An 18,751-nucleotide genomic window follows, 5' to 3' on the forward strand; every position below is an offset into this window, starting at 1 on the left:
AGTGTGTGTGTTGTTGTGATGTGTGACTCTATTGTATCATCAGTGTGTGTGTGTTGTTGTGATGTGTGACTCTATTGTATCATCAGTGTGTGTGTTGTTGTGATGTGTGACTCTATTGTATCATCAGTGTGTGTGTTGTTGTGATGTGTGACTCTATTGTATCATCAGTGTGTGTGTGTTGTTGTGATGTGTGACTCTATTGTATCATCAGTGTGTGTGTTGTTGTTGTGATGTGTGACTCTATTGTATCATCAGTGTGTGTGTTGTTGTGATGTGTGACTCTATTGTATCATCAGTGTGTGTGTTGTTGTTGTGATGTGTGACTCTATTGTATCGTGTTTGTACAAAACTCTCTTTTCATTGAAATATTGACATTAGAAATTTATATTAAGCTCCTCCCACTGAAAACACTTTGTTTTTCTGGAGATTAAATCTTGTTGACCATAACCACACCCACCCTGCTGTGATTGGTCGAACATGGAGGTTTGTCACCGCGTCATAAAATCGTGGAAGTCTCCGCTTCCAAGGGACTTGTTGTATAAACAAAGCGGGGCGTGATCACAGCTGGCTGGAGGAGAAGTGAAGCCATTTTTAGGTCATAATGGACTCTCGTAACCTCTCGTTTGTCCAGATTTCAGAGCAACTTTATAAAGTAATAAGTGTAAAACATGGTCATGATGAGTAACTTACTGCATCTTGGAGAGGAAGATTCAACATTTACTACGTATGAGTGAGTCAGGAGAGTGGCTCGCTGCATCGCAGCCTACTCCCATCAGTGTGTATACTGCGCGTAAATGGGTGACTTGACTTCTGAACACTCAGAGAAAGATCTATACAAGTAAGAACCCTTTACATGATGTACTTTAGCTGTATATTTATCTTAAAATTAAATTAATTTACTTTCCGCAATGAGCCGTCTGAGAGGAAGACCCAGGGCAGACCCAGTACATTAACTCTCCGTATGTATCCTGCAATAACATAAGTACTTGGAAATTGTAAGTGAATCTTATATTAAAACAAGTGTCATCAGGTCCCTAAAAAAAGTCTGCTGAGAGTTCTGATCTAATGTTATCTGCAAACTCACAGTCCTTATTATGATGCAAGATGTTCAACTTCGTGGGCAATCTACAGAAACAGAAACCCTGCACACACACTCTCACACACTCACTCACACACACTCTCTGAGATCTGCTGACATCAACAGATGAGTGACATCTTTGAGAATTATGAGCGTGGAGCCTCCAGGACGGCATCAATTCTCCAGCGCGTGGATTCCTGGCTCTTTGAAAGCCTTCAAGGGGGATATTTTTTTGCCGTTTTTAATGATGGTGATGAAGGGTGCTGTCGAACGTTGAGTCTTAAATGTCCTCAGGTGTTGAAAAAAAATTGATATTGAGTCACCGCAAAGGCCACCGCGTGTGATGAATAACCCATTCATCCGCGCACCCTTCATTCACTCGCAGCCCCTGTTTAGTCGCATCTCATTGCCTGCTCATATTTATGGATACTTTAGGAAATATTTGGTCAATTACTGTCAAGTTCGCGGCGGCTAATTTAGCATCTGCGGGTATTTCCGTCTCAGCAACAAAAGTGGAGCCTTGCTGTGCGAGGTGGCAGCTCGTGTAAGTGCACTGAGGGCTATTTTTGCCACTAACAAGCCATTAAAAACAGCCGCGCCGTACCTCCAGTTTTCTTGTCAAGAAAAAAATGCGAATCACAATAAACTATACTTACTGTGACATCTGCTTTTTGCCCCCTTTGATTTAAGAGATCATCTCAAGAGTCTCACTGACCACATGGAGATTACAGACTACTAATTCCATGGAGGTTAAAGGTGACGAATGCCCAGTGTGTGTCTCTGGTTCAAGTGTAGCGGGTCTGTGAACGACCAGTACCTGGAACGTCCTCCATATTTACTCCCCGCTAATAGAGAATGATAAGAAAATGTTTGTGGTGTTTCTCACGGTATTGTTCACTGGTCAGTGTGTTTGGATGTGTGTACACTAATGTGTTCAGACTAAGCTGCTGGTTTGTGTTTACTCTTGTGTCTGGGCACAAGCTGATCCTAAGCCCACGCCTCCGCGGCTTAACACGGGAGGAAAGAAAAGCCTTTTTGAGGAAGTAAATATCATCTTAACAGTGTCTCCTCCGTGTCCTTGATCTCAAGCGATACATTCTGCACTTCCTCGATGATCCATTTGCTCAAGGAGTTGGAAATATTACTTGACTAAATGAGTGATATAGAGCTCTTCTATAGCACTGTAGGATTGTAGTGAAACACTGATGATACCATTTTATACGACACATACTTGCATCTTTTACTTTAAGATTTTAGGCGACGCCGAAATGACATTATTTGATTTCTGTTCTTTCTTTTGGCTCAATTAATAGAACTGAAAACCAAAATATGTCCAAATCAGCTATAGAAGCTGCTGGAGTCGACTGTATCCCCTCGACCCCAGTCGTCGCCGTGATCTTGTGTGATTTCATTGTGAGTTAATTTCATCTAGCAGCCGGAAGTTTAATTTCAACACAAAAATTAACTCCGTTACGTTAATTGTAAATTAAAAACAAACAAAAAAGATCCATGGTGAAAATATCATGGATGTTTAAGGTTTTCAAAATGCGATTTGAAAGCCACAAACATTTCCAAAAAACATAAAGAATCGATATCGATATATAGGTTTATCCATTTTTCCTCACTTCTCCACTGGTCACTCAATGACCTGTGAATCGATAATAAAGCTCAACACAAAAGCACAAATACTTTTCTATTCTGTAAAAATAACCATTTGTTCTGAACTTCGATCTATATTTATTCGACCGGTGTTGTTTTTCTCGCCTTAACTATTTGCAAATAAAAAATCCCGGATGTGCCGCCATAGGCTCGAGCGCTTCATGTGTCGACACAGTTTCTTCAGCACGAAGAGAGAAAGACCTTCATTGTTTTCTTGAGCCCGACACGCAGGCGGCTGCTGCTGCTGCTGCTGCGGATCTGGAAGTTGATCACAAGCCGAGATCAAAGATAAGCAGACGTCATGTCGCGATGCCAAGAAATCGAGCGCCGTCACCGCGTGCAGGTGATTTGTTGCGCGTCCAGCCTGTGGCTCGCACGCCGAGGACTTTAATAGCCGCTCCCATAAATGCGGATGAGTTTTGCTGGAGGTTCACAAGCTGCCGCTTCCTGCTGCTCATTAGCACTTCGGAGAAATTGTGGATAAAATATACCGACTTGTGTTCAACAACAAGAATAATGTTGATCAATTCGAGTAGAATTTAGTTGAAAAAAAGCAGCATTGGAAGCTTTTATTTTGTATGGAATATGATGTTTATTCATTTCCCATATTTAGGGCGAGAGGGAACTTCAGGACCCTGGACAGCTCACGTATGAATATCTATGAACATGAGTCAATATTTCTTCTTGTCTTGAGAAATGACTTTGTAATGACTTTCAATGTCGTTTGACTTCATAACTGTATTTGTAATTGTTACAAATAACAAACACAAAGTATAATTATGTATTACCTAGTTTCCCCTTAAACAATACTTCAAGTTATTTTTGTGTTTTATAGTTTTCCATTGAAGTTTTTCCACTAACAACGATTTAAAACGAGAAAACCTCAAATTAAAATTAGCACTTTTGTTTATTTTTGTACTTAGTTTTCACTGTTCGAGTAAGTAAGTAAGTAAGTAAGTAAGTAATATTTATTTATATAGCGCTTTTCAAGACCAGGGTCACAAAGCGCTTAAACAATCAAAACAATACTCAAAAAAGTACATACTTTAAAGGTCAAGATAATACTGAGAACAACACAGGAGTTCCAGAAATTCAAGGAAAAGCCTGAACAAATAGAAACGTCTTAAGATGTTTCTTAAAGTTTCTTAAAGAGTATCATTAACTTCTTACTTGTGTTATACAAGCTGTTAGTATGTCACATGTCTATTGTAAATTAGCAACACACTATGTTTGTCCAGGTTAAAACATGCTCAACGAAGCCACTCAAACGTTGTACTTTAATTTGTTGTATTAACGAGCACAGAAACTTTTAAATGTGGTTTTTAAAATTTCATTATTTATACATTTCACATTTTATTTGTATTTAATTTAAGGAAACCCATCGTTAATAAATGCTCAAAATGTCCAGCATTAGTAGTTACTTTTAAAGTCGTTTTTTAAATAATCGTAAACATGCTTCAGTAACACTTTTAATAATGACTTCTCTCGGTTACTTTGTAGTCATTTCTTTTAAGTAAAGTACATGGTTTTGTTTACATGAACATCAATATGTTTACATTATTAATTTGAATTAAACAACAATCAGACTGAATAAGAAACACATTCAAATTGTTTGCACAATGAATCTTCCATTAAACACAAACCAATAAACTCTAATACTTGATTTTTAATTTTCTGATTCAAATTATTCAAATAACATTCAATCTTTGACAGTAATATCGTCCATAAAGTATATAATAACTATATTTTTTATAGTTTTATAGGTTCTGTGCGAGGGCCTGTGACCCTGACTTCAGGATTCAAGGTAAACTTTGATTGTTTTTTTAATTTGTGGTAAAAGTTACTTTTTCTTTAGACATTGTATTGAAACACGCTATAAAAAACGACTTTACTTTGAAAATAATATCAGTTTTGTAGTTGAATTATGCAGTTTACACTTTTTAAAAGCAAATACTTCTCAACACAATGTTTTTTTAATACATGTTTCACATAAAACTAAAGGTATTTATTGACCCGATGTCTCAGTGTCTACTTTTTACTTCAAGATAAAAAACAAACCCATGTATAAAAAGACTATAATGACAGGAAATTACAATTAGAAACAAAAAAATCTTGAAATAACAAGTTTTTCTCTGAGTCATCGTTGAGTAAAGAAAACTCTTCCATCCACAGACCCGGAGCTTCTACGGCAGCGACGATGACGAATCAAAAACACAAAAAAAAACGAGGACTCACCGATGTTGGCTTCGATTTTTACGCCTTAGATTCTGGAATGAGTTTGGACTCCGGCTCAGATGATTGTTTGTGTTTGTGCTCTCTGAACCTCCAGATGGAAAAACGAAGTGCCGGCTGTCTGAGGACATGGATAAGCCGTGCATGTGAAGCATGCGGCGGAGAGAAGGATAGGCAGCGACGGAAATAGACGTAGAGAAGGAACAGGAAGGTTGAAGGAAATGAAGTTGACTAACCGGTGGATCTTTCTAAGGTTTGCTGTGCAATGTGCGGACGAGCGAAGGTGTGTGGATGTGTGACCTCATCTTCCTGCTAAGCTGCGAGAAGGTAAGAAGGGTCAGTGTTGGCCGCGGCGCCTCACATGACCAGCGACACTGATCATAATCTCATAATCCTCGGCACTTCCTCCGCTAATCAAACACTGGGATCTGTGAGGATCACACCTGCTTCCACTATCTCCTCCTCCTCGCTGGGAACGCTCACCTCCACGTGAACCTCCAAACTTCTCCTTACCTGTGACACTCCAGAACAATCTGTGTTTGTCTCACGATCCAGGAGGAGGAAAGAAAGAACCTTGAAAAATTCATGAACATTGAATTATTTATTAAATGATTTAATTGAATAATTGGTATATTTTAAAAGGTTAAACTTGTTTTTATTAAATAATTGAATTTCATAATCAGTTTATTGAAAGTTTGAATTGTTTTTTTATTGAATAATTTAATTGAATAATGAGTATTTAAAAAAAGTTAAACTTGTTTTTATTAAATAATTACTTTATTTAAAGTTTGAATAGTTTTTTAATGAATCATTAAATTTAATAATCAGTATTTTAAAAGGTTAAACTGTTTTTTATTGAATAACTGAAATTAATTATCAGTCATTTTAAAAGGTTGAACTTGTTTTTATTTGATAATTGAATTAAATAATTAGTTTATTGAAAGATGATTTTTTTTATTGAATAATTGAATAGAATAATCAATATTAAAAAAAAGAGTTAAACTTGTTGTATTAAATAATAAAATTAAACAATTGGTTTATTTAGAGATAAACTTCTTTTATTCAATAATTAGTTTATTTAAAGATTAAACTCGTTTTTATTGAATAATTGAATTGAATAATCAGTATTTTAAAAAGTTAAACTTGTTTTATTAAATATTTAGTTTATTTAAAGGTTGAATTTGTTTTTATCAAACAATTAAATTGAGTTGCGGTTCAACCTTATTTTAACTCTTGTTTTATTTTAACCACCAGGTTGTTTGATGACTCAGTCTTTCATTAGAGCTGTTGTTGTAAAAGAATAGTTTAGTTTCTCACGTTCAAGTCATATTCGTGTCATTTTTACATGCTTTTGTTCAAATATTTGCTACTGTTTATATCAGGGGTTTGAGAAAATATCGATTATATCTCAATATTTATTTTCACATTTCGTTTTTTATTTTTTAATTTAAAATGTACCTGCAAATATTCATATTTTTGTGTCGCAGAAGGATACAGTGACTCGGGAACTTGCTATTAATTAATAAATTAAATTAATATTTAGTTTATCAAAAGGTTGCATTTGTTTTTGTTTTTTTGTGAGTGTAAAAAACTTGAATATTTTATAAGGATAAGGATGAAGTTTAATCACTGATTAAAAACTACAATTTTGGATTATTAAACATTAATTTTTAATATTAAAATTAATTGAATTCAACAATTCAAAATTAAGTAAATGCTTAAAACAAAAACATAGTTTCAATGACTAAATTCAATGTTTCAACATTTAAAATGCTAAAAAAAAACAAAAGTTAAATAACCCTGATATACTGCCATACAAAAGAAAGTACAAAATGAACCACTTATATAATTCAAATACTTTTTTTAATACTTTATTAATTACATAGATTTTTTTTTACTTTTCTCACCATCAACTCCACCGTCTTCATGATCATAATCTTCTACATAACAATTTGCCGACTCATCATTAGTTTTGACTTCAGTTTTTCAATGAATAAACAAACTGTGTTGTTCAGGCGTCATCTCGTGGCAGCTGAGGAGGAATTCGACATCTCGACACTTGTCGTCCGCCTTGTTTTTATAAAGTACGTCCTTTTTATTTCACCGTCTACATCTGCTCATCACACTGTTACAGAAATCTGGTTGTTGTGTTTGACAAAGACTTGTCTCTAGTTCAACACTGAAGAAAACAAAATGTTTCAACTGAGAAAAATCTCTAAACTTAGGAAAATGTTGTCACAACACGATCTGGATCTTATAATTCATGAGTTTGTGTCGTTCAGACTATTGTAACAGTTTATTAAGTGTCTAATCAAGAAGGATGTGTCTCGTCTACAGTTCATACTAAACTCTGCAGCCAGAATTCTGAGCAGCTCTAGTAGAAGAACTCACATTTCTCTGATCCTTAAAACTCTTCACTGGCTGCCAGTTTCTTTCAGGATCAACTTTAAAATTCTGGTTCTTACTTTCATGGTCAGACCTTCCATCAGTGATCTGATCCAGACTTACACCCCAGCTCGGGCTCTGAGGTCTGTGGATCAGAATCTACTGACTCCTTCAAGAAACATCTCTGTGTTTGATGATCTACTGACTCCTTCAAGAAACATCTGTGTTTGATGATCTACTGACTCCTTCAAGAAACATCTGTGTTTGATGATCTACTGACTCCTTCAAGAAACATCTGTGTTTGATGATCTACTGACTCCTTCAAGAAACATCTGTGTTTGATGATCTACTGACTCCATCAAGAAACATCTGTGTTTGATGATCTACTGACTCCTTCAAGAAACATCTGTGTTTGATGATCTACTGACTCCTTCAAGAAACATCTGTGTTTGATGATCTACTGACTCCTTCAAGAAACATCTCAAGACACTTTTATTTGTGCTTTTCCTTGATTCTCTGAGGCTCCTGTGTTTGTATTTTATATATTTTAACTGTATATTGTTCTTGATTGTTCAAGTGCTTTGTGACCCTGGTCTAGAAACATCTTTACGAATAACCTTTACCTACTTACTTACAGTCAGAGTTCCTTCTCTCCGCCGCTGTCGTCCAATGTTTCTGGTGAGCAACGTAAATAGTTTGGCTTTAGCTCTGTCCTCTCGTCACCCAGTAAGACGGTTGAGAGTCCAAATCTCACATGGGCCGACAGACCGAGGATTTTCTCGTGTGCTTTCACAACCCTGGCCTCGAAACGGAAACATTTCCAGGTTATTCTTCCGGTTATATCAGTCGGTTATCTCATCGTCGAGATTATCTCACTCCCCACATTTCTTTCTTCTCATCCCGTCCCTCGTTTTCTTTCCGCCCCTGTTCACGTTCACGTTCCATCAACTTCTGGGTCGACTGTCATTTCTTAGAGCCGTCCGGGCTCACGATGGCTAATCAACTGGTCACAGATCCACACCTGAGCTCTCGCGTCGCTTCCTCGGCTCCACATTCCGACGCGTATCTGTGGCTTCGAGAACAAAACCTCGTTCGTCGCCGTCGCGTGTTCTCGCCTCAATTAACCAGCGAAGGGTTTAAGTACGTTTTCCGTGGATCGGTAAAAGAACACGGACGTGGTCGCGCGACTCTGGCGGCGGCTCTCGCCTCCTATTTTGATTCCCACCCAGTCTCGCTCTTCAATTACATGCATCACAGACCTGCAGGGAGCTGGAGATGAAAGATTTCAGCGCGAGCTGCTGCAAACGTGGAAAAGAAAGTGACTTTCTGGGAGGATTTCTGGGTCTGTGTTGACGGACGCCATCGATCACGAGAGCGAGACACACGCGTGTTCGCGTCTCCTTCGTGTCGAGACGGAAAACGTTGAAATACTTCGAACCTTCGACCGTTGCCTCGAAGCCAAAACAAAGAAGTCGCTCCTCGAACCGAAGCTTCTCCGATGAACCGACTTCCTGTCGAGGAAACTAATTATAAACGTGTCATCTTTGATGATGATCATCGACTGAAGCCACTCCATGGAAGGGTTTCAGTGGCGACAGAATAAAAAGAAAGATTTTATGTTTAATATGTTGGAAATTTGAATTATCTTTTATTTAAATTTCATTTATTTAAGCCTTGAATTTTTTTAACAGTCAAATCCAATAATTTTATATTGTTTTTATTAAATAATTAATCAATAAAAGCGATTATTTTCTAAATAAACTTGGTTTCGTTACATATAGTTTGTCTTTATAATTTTAATACTTTGTAAAACAAGTTTACTGTAATAATAAAAGGGTAAAAAGTAAGGAAAAAGAATATTGTAATAAACATTAATTTTCAAACTTTTTATATAGAAATGATTGGATTTAGTTATTTAATCAAACAACAAACAAATTCAAACCTTCACTGTAGAAAAGAATGAATTTAACTAATTAATAAAACAATTGTAGAAAATGTTTATTAGATAGATAGATAGATAGATACTTAATTTGCTTTTAAAAAAAATGGCTACATTTCAATTAATTTACATGTTTGTCTAATTTGTAACATTTGAAAGATTCAACCGTTCAACACTGTGATGACACTGATGTTCTTTCACACGACTTTGACGACTTCGATGTTTCTACTTTGTAAGATCGAAGCTTGTTGAGAGTAAAATCTTGCTTAAATTACGTTGTTTTTAACCTTAAGGAAAGATCTGATAGGAGGAGATCACTGAGAAGGTTCCTCACCCTTTTAATGCGTTGCTCATTTACACGCTGCCCAACTTCAACAATCACGACCACGAACTTTTTAAAAGTCAGATCATTTTTCAATGAAGGACTAAGACAGTGATGTATTTCCACGTCGTTGCTGATCTTCTTCCTCCTGCTCCGACAGGTCTTCCTCCTCCGAGTGCAGCAGACGGATCTCGTGGACTGGATGGATTTACCAAAGGTCACCAACAATACCCTCAGGTGAGCTACACACCTACACACACACACACACTGCAGTCAGATTATATGTATCCAATACCCTCGGGTCGTCCTCTTTACTCCGCGGCCACGTTTCCCTGGAAACAGATCAGCTGAGGGGCTGTTGATGATGGGAATCTTGAAAGCTGAAATTTTCGAAGCAGAATTAGGAGCAGTGGTAAGAGGACAGGAGATAAGAACAGGACTCAGATAAGGAAGCAGGAAAATCGCTGCGGGAGAGGATTTGTTTTTCCCCAACAAATCAATGTTATCTTCCTCGACTGCATCGGAATTTACTTTTCAAACCTTCGTGTGAATATAAAAGGAGAAAGTTTGACTTCGATATTTTCAAATCTTTACTAGTATTATTGGTATCGTTGTTATTGATGACACTGTTGTAATAAACACAGAAGTACACGTGACTAAGAGTTGAAACATTTTATATCATATCTACTTCTATGTTTTAAGCACAATTCCATCTTTAAGGTCAGGGGAGTCGAACTGATGATGATCATTTAAATAAAGTTATAAGATATTATTTTATACTATCGGGAAGTTTGAGGCTGATTTTCATTCCTGGAGGATCAATCCGTCCTCATTTTCTCTGCGTCTGAATTTTCTACTGTTGTCTCTGCAGGAAATAAAAGTTGGAAGAAAAACATTTAAAAGTAACGTCTGTCAAAATAAAAATAGAAGTTGTTTTTTTTCTAAATATCTTTAGTCAATTTTCAACACTTCGTGAAAGTGTTTCTTATCTGCTCTTAAAAGATTTTTACAAGTCGACCACATGAACACTAATCTGGGACACAGATTGGTAGCACGATCAGCAAGAAGGTTGTTGGTTCACTTCCAGACTGGGAGGCAGAGTTTGTATGTTCTCGTGTCGCGTGGGTTTACTCCGGGCACTCCGGTTTCCTCCCACAGACCAAGAACATACAGAGGTTGATTGAGAACATACCATACGTAGGTATGAGTGCGTTTGCGACGAATGGTTGTGTGTCTTTGTGTTTCCTGAGACAGTCTGGCATCCTGTCCAGGGTGTCCCCCGCCTCTCGCCTGAAGAAACTGGGATCGAAATGAATGATGATTTGTAGTAAAACCATCAAGCTGCCCTTTGGTGGGCCGGATTGTAATGTCAGTGTTAGATTAGATGGACTTTATTAATCCCTCTGGAAATCTCCGCTAGTTTCATAAGAGTAAGAAAAAGAACAAAGCGCAGATAAAAATAAAAAAAATGCAAAGAAATAACAAAGAGCAAATATAAAAAGCAAAGATCAAAGGAAGAAAACACAAAGATCTTGTAAAGATCTTGTTGTCAACACAGCACAGGAATTCTACAGAGTAATCAATAAAGTAATAATAGAAAAATAAAATATGATAAATAGGCTTCATTACCATAAAAGGGCAATTATATGATGAATAATTACAAGAAATAAATGTAATTTAGCTAGATGATATTCATGATGGTAAATGCCCTCCATCATATATATATATATATATATATATATATAGACGATCTTCCTCTCTCTTTGCGCTTTATGATCTACTGACTCCTTTAAGAAACATCTTAAGACGTTTTTATTTGTTCAGGCTTTTCCTTGAATTTCTGGAACTCCTGTGTTGTTCTCAGTTTTATCTTGATCTTTAAAGTATGTACTTTTTTGAGTATTGTTTTGATTGTTTAAGCGCTTTGTGACCCTGGTCTCGAAAAGCGCTATATAAATAAATATTACTTACTTACTTACTTACTTATAGATCTCTAGCACCTCCATCCACACTCCTTTAATTCAAGTATTTACTTACACTCTTATCAACAAATCATGCTCCAATTTGCCGATCACAGTAGATCCTATTATGTGTTATTAGCGCCGTAACTTTTAATCTCACTCCCTGTCGACAAGTGCTCGGCGGCGGCTCCGGCTGCTCGGTATTGGAAAAGCCGTGTTTATTTTTTAATTTCTCCTCATTCACTCATCGTCTGATGAAGCTAACGAGTTATTGAGCAGCAGGAAATGAAAAGACCTTTGCCGGGCAGGTTTGTCATTAGGACGCCGCCTCGCCTCGCCGACTCCGGCGCTTGTTTTATTGAGGCTTTCACGCGAGGCAGGAGAAAATAAAACCTGCTCTCGGCGTTACAACCGTCAGCGGCAGATGTTTAGTGATGCTTTTTTGGATCTTGTTAATAATAGTGTTGGAGAATCTCCTTCTGATGGATTCTCCTCGACTGTTGGCGACGCACTCTTGTGAGACTTTTGTTTTTCGACGTGTATCTCGAGGTCGTTTTGGAGAAAGTTTTTCTTTCTCTGCAGATGCCTGTCAGGCTTTTTCTCTGCCTCACGTGGTGAGTTCCAGGTCACATGCCGAGGACAGAGGAGACCAGGAGGCATAATCAGGTTGCATGAGAGTGCCCTCTGATGGAGGGAGATAGTCGTGACACACACACACACACACACACACACACACACACACACACACTAGGGCTGACGCTGCAGCCCCGAACTAAAAAAGATTTGCCGAGCTAAAGCCGCGCCATTGTGTGCGTCTGCGGTGACAGTATCCAGCAGGAATGTGAAAGCGAGTGTTTTACTGACACACAATGGAGAGGGTCCGGTTCAGCCGGGTGACCACCTCGGCGAGACGGAGGTGTGCGGCGTGGCAGAGTGGGTGGCTTGTTAGCAGCATGCATGGTTTCACCAAGACGGTCTAATGAGCCGCGATCAAGTGATTCTTTCATTAGACTTGTTGTGAACGAGGACCCGTTCAGTTCTTTAGTTACAGTTGGTTTAGGAAGGTTAGGTTTGTGTTTTAGTTTCAAATATGGTTGTTATTATCTGCTACTGTTTCTTTTTAGGCTGAGATAATGTGATATTCAAGAGCACTAACATTATTTTAAACTAGTGTGTGTGTGTGTGTGTGTTGTTGTGTTGTTGGACTCTTGTATCTTGGAGGAGAAGACTTGTGAAAACATGTGAGTCAGGAAGGTTGGAGTTTTCTCATTAATCGATCTTTAATGATGTCTTTATTGACAAAAACATGCATATATTTACTGCGACTATGGAATGAAACTTCCAGCCACTAGATGGCAGCTATCCTTTCGTCCTCTGTTGTGAGATCTTTGCGATGACTGAGGACGAGAGGATACAGTGAGTACAGCAGCTTTTAAAACTGATGTTTGGACATATTTTGGTTTGAAAACAAATGAAGGAAGTTACGACTTCGTCAAGAGTCATGTGGTCTATAAATACTACAACACCAGAGTCAAGTACTGGACAATACTACACATATATACTTGTTACTACACTATCACAACACCAGAGTCAAGTACTGGACAATACTACACATATATACTTGTTACTACACTATCACAACACCAGAGTCAAGTACTCGACAATACTACACATATATACTTGTTACTACACTATCACAACACCAGAGTCAAGTACTGGACAATACTACACATATATACTTGTTACTACACTATCACAACACCAGAGTCAAGTACTGGACAATACTACACATATATACTTGTTCCTACACTATCACAACACCAGAGTCAAGTACTGGACAATACTACACATATATACTTGTTACTACACTATCATAACACCAGAGTCAAGTACTGGACAATACTACACATATATCCTTGTTACTACACTATCATAACACCAGAGTCAAGTACTGGACAATACTACACATATATACTTGTTACTACACTATCACAACACCAGAGTCAAGTACTGGACAATACTACACATATATACTTGTTACTACACTATCATAACACCAGAGTCAAGTACTGGACAATACTACACATATATACTTGTTACTACACTATCACAACACCAGAGTCAAGTACTGGACAATACAACACATATATACTTGTTACTACACTATCACAACACCAGAGTCAAGTACTGGACAATACTACACATATATACTTGTTACTACACTATCATAACACCAGAGTCAAGTACTGGACAATACTACACATATATACTTGTTACTACACTATCACAACACCAGAGTCAAGTACTGGACAATACTACACATATATACTTGTTACTACACTATCACAACACCAGAGTCAAGTACTGGACAATACTACACATATATACGTGTTACTACACTATCAAAACACCAGTGAAGTACTGGACAATACTACACATATATACTTGTTACTACACTATCACAACACCAGAGTCAAGTACTGGACAATACTACACATATATACTTGTTACTACACTATCACTATATATCAAAAGATATCGTATGGTCGCCTCTGTATCGCGATGCGTGTCATGGCGGCAGATTCTTGACAACACACTAGTTTCTTTAATCTCATATTTATCTCGACACACATCGTGCTACACACTGAGAATAGTGAGTGATTGACCAGGAGTTTATTTAGTGGAGAAAGCTCTTGACAATATTTGAACAAGTCTGTTAATCCTCAGCACTCTTTAGTGCTCGTCCCCATGGAAGCAACGAGTGTGTGTGTGTGTGTGTGTGTGTGTGTGTGTGTGTGTGTGTGTGTGTGTGTGTGTGTGTGTGTGTGTGTGTGTGTGTGTGTGTGTGTGTGTGTGTGTGTGTGTGTGTGTGTGTGTGTGTGTGTGTGTCCTCGCTAGAAAGGGGTCAATAACTGAGGAACGAAGGGATGTGTAGTCGTGGAATGAGTGTGTGTGTGTGTGGAGGTAGTCCAGAATAACAATTGATTTGGACACAACAGGAAACCGGAACAAAGCTCTCCTTCAAAGGAAAGGAGAAAAAAAAAGAAAAAAGAGGGAGAAGTGAGGACAGGAAAAATGGGTGAAGGAAGTGGAGGTGCTGAAGAGAAAGTTTAAGAGTCTAGAACAAATAGTGGGAAGAAGAGGAGGGATGGTTTAGTAAGAGAAATCAATATGCGGATGGAGGGAGGGAAGCGAGGAGGAGTCTGTGAAACTGACTTTGATCTCTCGTTTAAGAGGAAAAGAAAGGAATTACAGTGTGTGTGTGTGGGTGTGTGTGTGTGTGTGTGTGTGTGTGTGTGTGTGTGTGTGTGTGTGTGTGTGTGTGTGTGTGTGTGTGTGTGTGTGTGTGTGTGTGTGTGTGTGTGTGTGTGTGTGTGTGTGTGTGTGTGTGTGTGTGTGTGTGTGTGTCTATTCAACAGGCCTCCATCCTGGTCTGTCAATCTGCAGCTGAAGTAAGTTGAGGGCTTGTGTGTGTGTGTGTGTGTGTGTGTGTGTGTGTGTGTGTGTGTGTGTGTGTGTGTGTGTGTGTGTGTGTGTGTGTGTGTGTGTGTGTGTGTGTGTGTGTGTGTGTGTGTGTGTGTGTGTGTGTGTGTGTGTGTTGGGTGCTCAGCGGATGTTTTGTGAGTTCAGCAGCCGTGTCGGGGTGAGCCCAGAGAAGAAGGGGAGAAAAGAAGGGTGGAAGAAAACGTCGGAAAAAAAATGTGTCTGTGGAATTTACAAATGAAAAGGGACGTTTTTTTTTTTTCCTCTTAATGCGATTAAATTTTTCCATCTCAGCGCTCGCTCTCCTGGCCGACAGGATTCTGTTCTTCAGACGCACGGAGCCGCGACGCTGCACTGTCTTCTGGACGGGGGTGGCTTCTCGTGGGGGTGAGGACGGGGGTGAGGACGGGGGTGAGGACGGGGGTGAGGACGGGGGTGAGGACGGGGGTGAGGACGGGGGTGAGGACGGGGGTGGCTTCTCGTGGGGGTGAGGACGGGGGTGAGGACGGGGGTGGCTTCTCGTGGGGGTGAGGACGGGGGTGGGACGGGGGTGAGGACGGGGGTGGCTTCTCGTGGGGGTGAGGATGGGGGTGAGGACGGGGGTGGCTTCTCGCGGGGGTGAGGACGGGGGTGAGGACGGGGGTGAGGACGGGGGTGGCTTCTCGCGGGGGTGAGGACGGGGGTGAGGACGGGGGTGAGGACGGGGGTGGCTTCTCGTGGGGGTGAGGACGGGGGTGGCTTCTCGCGGGGGTGAGGACGGGGGTGAGGACGGGGGTGAGGACGGGGGTGGCTTCTCGCGGGGGTGAGGACGGGGGTGAGGACGGGGGTGAGGACGGGGGTGAGGACGGGGGTGGCTTCTCGCGGGGGTGAGGACGGGGGTGAGGACGGGGGTGAGGACGGGGGTGGCTTCTCGTGGGGGTGAGGACGGGGGTGGCTTCTCGCGGGGGTGAGGACGGGGGTGAGGACGGGGGTGGCTTCTCGCGGGGGTGAGGACGGGGGTGAGGACGGGGGTGGCTTCTCGCGGGGGTGAGGACGGGGGTGAGGACGGGGGTGGCTTCTCGTGGGGGTGAGGACGGGGGTGGCTTCTCGCGGGGGTGAGGACGGGGGTGAGGACGGGGGTGGCTTCTCGTGGGGGTGAGGACGGGGGTGGCTTCTCGCGGGGGTGAGGACGGGGGTGAGGACGGGGGTGGCTTCTCGTGGGGGTGAGGACGGGGGTGAGGACGGGGGTGGCTTCTCGTGGGGGTGAGGACGGGGGTGGGACGGGGGTGAGGACGGGGGTGTCTTCTTGCGGGGGTGAGGACGGGGGTGGCTTCTCGTGGGGGTGAGGACGGGGGTGGGACGGGGGTGAGGACGGGGGTGTCTTCTTGCGGGGGTGAGGACGGGGGTGAGGACGGGGGTGGCTTCTCGCGGGGGTGAGGACGGGGGTGGGACGGGGGTGAGGACGGGGGTGAGGACGGGGGTGAGGACGGGGGTGGCTTCTCGTGGGGGTGAGGACGGGGGTGAGGACGGGGGTGGCTTCTCGTGGGGGTGAGGACGGGGGTGGGACGGGGGTGAGGACGGGGGTGAGGACGGGGGTGGCTTCTCGTGGGGGTGAGGACGGGGGTGAGGACGGGGGTGGCTTCTCGTGGGGGTGAGGACGGGGGTGGGACGGGGGTGAGGACGGGGGTGGCTTCTCGTGGGGGTGAGGATGGGGGTGAGGACGGGGGTGGCTTCTCGTGGGGGTGAGGACGGGGGTGGCTTCTCGTGGGGGTGAGGACGGGGGTGAGGACGGGGTGGCTTCTCGTGGGGGTGAGGACGGGGGTGAGGACGGGGTGGCTTCTCGTGGGGGTGAGGACGGGGGTGAGGACGGGGGTGAGGACGGGGGTGGCTTCTCGTGGGGGTGAGGACGGGGGTGGGACGGGGGTGAGGACGGGGGTGAGGACGGGGGTGAGGACGGGGGTGGGACGAGTGGCGGGAGGTAAACTTGAGGGAGAGGAAGGGTGAGCTCGTGAAAGGTTGGCAGGCGCCGGTTAGATTTTCTAAATCACTTCGGCCCGTCGGACGTGTTTTCGTGAAGTTAAAAGTCAAACTGAGATGGAGAGACTGAGGAGGAAGGAGAGGAAGTTTTGGTGAAACTAATAAAAGAGGCTGACATTTGAAGCTCGACGGCGAGAGGAGAAGCTTTTTTGTGCTGGAATATTGGATCGTTGGCCCAGAATTCAACACATGTTCTCAGTTTTAACATGTATTTTAACATGTTAACATAACTAGTTAACAACAGTAACTAGATTAGGATATAGTTGTGTTTTCTCCGCACACGACGTATAAAGAATTTACGATGCATTTGTTTTTTGTTTGAAAGTTTCACCCGGAAGTTCAGGTTGTTTTTCTCCGAACGAGCTCTGAAGTTGAAGTTGTTGTTTGGGAACATTGTGTTTTCTTCACTTCTGAGTTTGGAAGCTTTGGTTTCGTTTTTCTACTTCTTTCAGCCTCAGAATATGTTGAGTCGCTCAGAGAATTGTGTGAGAAACACATGGATTTGAATAATTTGACAAAAAGAAACTTCCTCTGAGTTTGTTGGGATGAAAATAAAGAAACTAATCGAGATATTTTGTGGATCAAACCACTGATTTATTTTCTCTGAACCTCTTTTATCTATTATGAGGAAGACAGTTTTTTTCATTCTGAAGTGGATGACAAATTCTTCAAAACCCTCCTGGATCCAGATGGTACTCCAGAACGACACCAAATCCATGATCTTTTCTTCCCCACGTTTATATTTTCCCTGGTATTTGATGAAAGTAATCCAGACGATCACATGGCTGTAAAAGCGACATGTTTTTGACTCGATCATTTTAATAAAAAACCTCTTGGATGCCGTCGAAATAAAGGATTAACGTCGACCCGGTGGTTATCAGTCGTAACTACATCTCGGAGGATTAATTACAGTCGGACGAACACAGGCTGTGAATTGAGGTTTTTCTTCGAGGAACAATGAAGACGCGTCGAGCGTATTGTCGCCACAATTCTCCGCAGAGGAATAAACGACCTTTCTATCCGCGACCAACATAAAGCCGTCGAGCTCCAAAGTGCCGGTTTGGCAGGTTTCCCTCTTGCTGTTTGCAGCTCTGGCTGCGCTCGCCGCCTCTGTTGTCAGATGGCGGCTGCATTAATGTGAACATTGCTTTTTATTTGTTTTAAAGGACCCCAAGGTCCGCCTGGGAGCCGTGTTTTGAGGATGACCAGGTTGGCTCCGTTTCGGCCGCTGCCAGCTGGCGCCGCAACCTCCAGCCTCGACTATTTCTCACTCACGCTGGTTCCACTGTCACCGCTGTTTGCCCTTCAAATAGATGGAACACAAACAAAGGTGTTTGGACGAGTGGGACGAGGACGTTTGACAGTTTGGTCCTCAATATTTTAGTGAGACTGAACAGGTTGTTATTTGGATCATGTTCAAAGTTCAAAGTTCGAACAGGAAGTGGACGCGTCGACTTACAGCTTCGTCTGCTTCACAGTCACGGACTTCTTTATTCACAATTAACATGCAGATATTCATGGTGTTTGTTTATTTTGGTGTCGCAAATTAACTTTCGGCCTCTAGATGGCATTACGTCCTCCGCAGCTAAAGGAAGACTGAGGACGAGAGGATACAGTGGCAGCTTTTTAATGATAATATTTTGGTCCTTCAGTTGTATTTATTCCACCAACAGAGA

General features: G+C 41.7%; 1 long non-coding RNA gene across 1 annotated transcript; it reads left to right on the forward strand.

The window, feature by feature from the left end:
* Positions 1-4,774: 4,774 nt before the first annotated feature.
* LOC148058972 (uncharacterized) lies at positions 4,775-18,353 on the forward strand. The gene is made up of 4 exons (XR_015709511.1): positions 4,775-5,296; positions 6,985-7,053; positions 9,776-9,852; positions 18,242-18,353. It is a non-coding gene; the product is annotated as an uncharacterized LOC148058972 (long non-coding RNA).
* Positions 18,354-18,751: the final 398 nt, after the last annotated feature.

Source organism: Callionymus lyra, chromosome 19 (assembly GCF_982586985.1).
Source record: "Callionymus lyra chromosome 19, fCalLyr1.hap1.1, whole genome shotgun sequence".
In the NCBI taxonomy this organism is placed as follows: domain Eukaryota; kingdom Metazoa; phylum Chordata; class Actinopteri; order Syngnathiformes; family Callionymidae; genus Callionymus; species Callionymus lyra.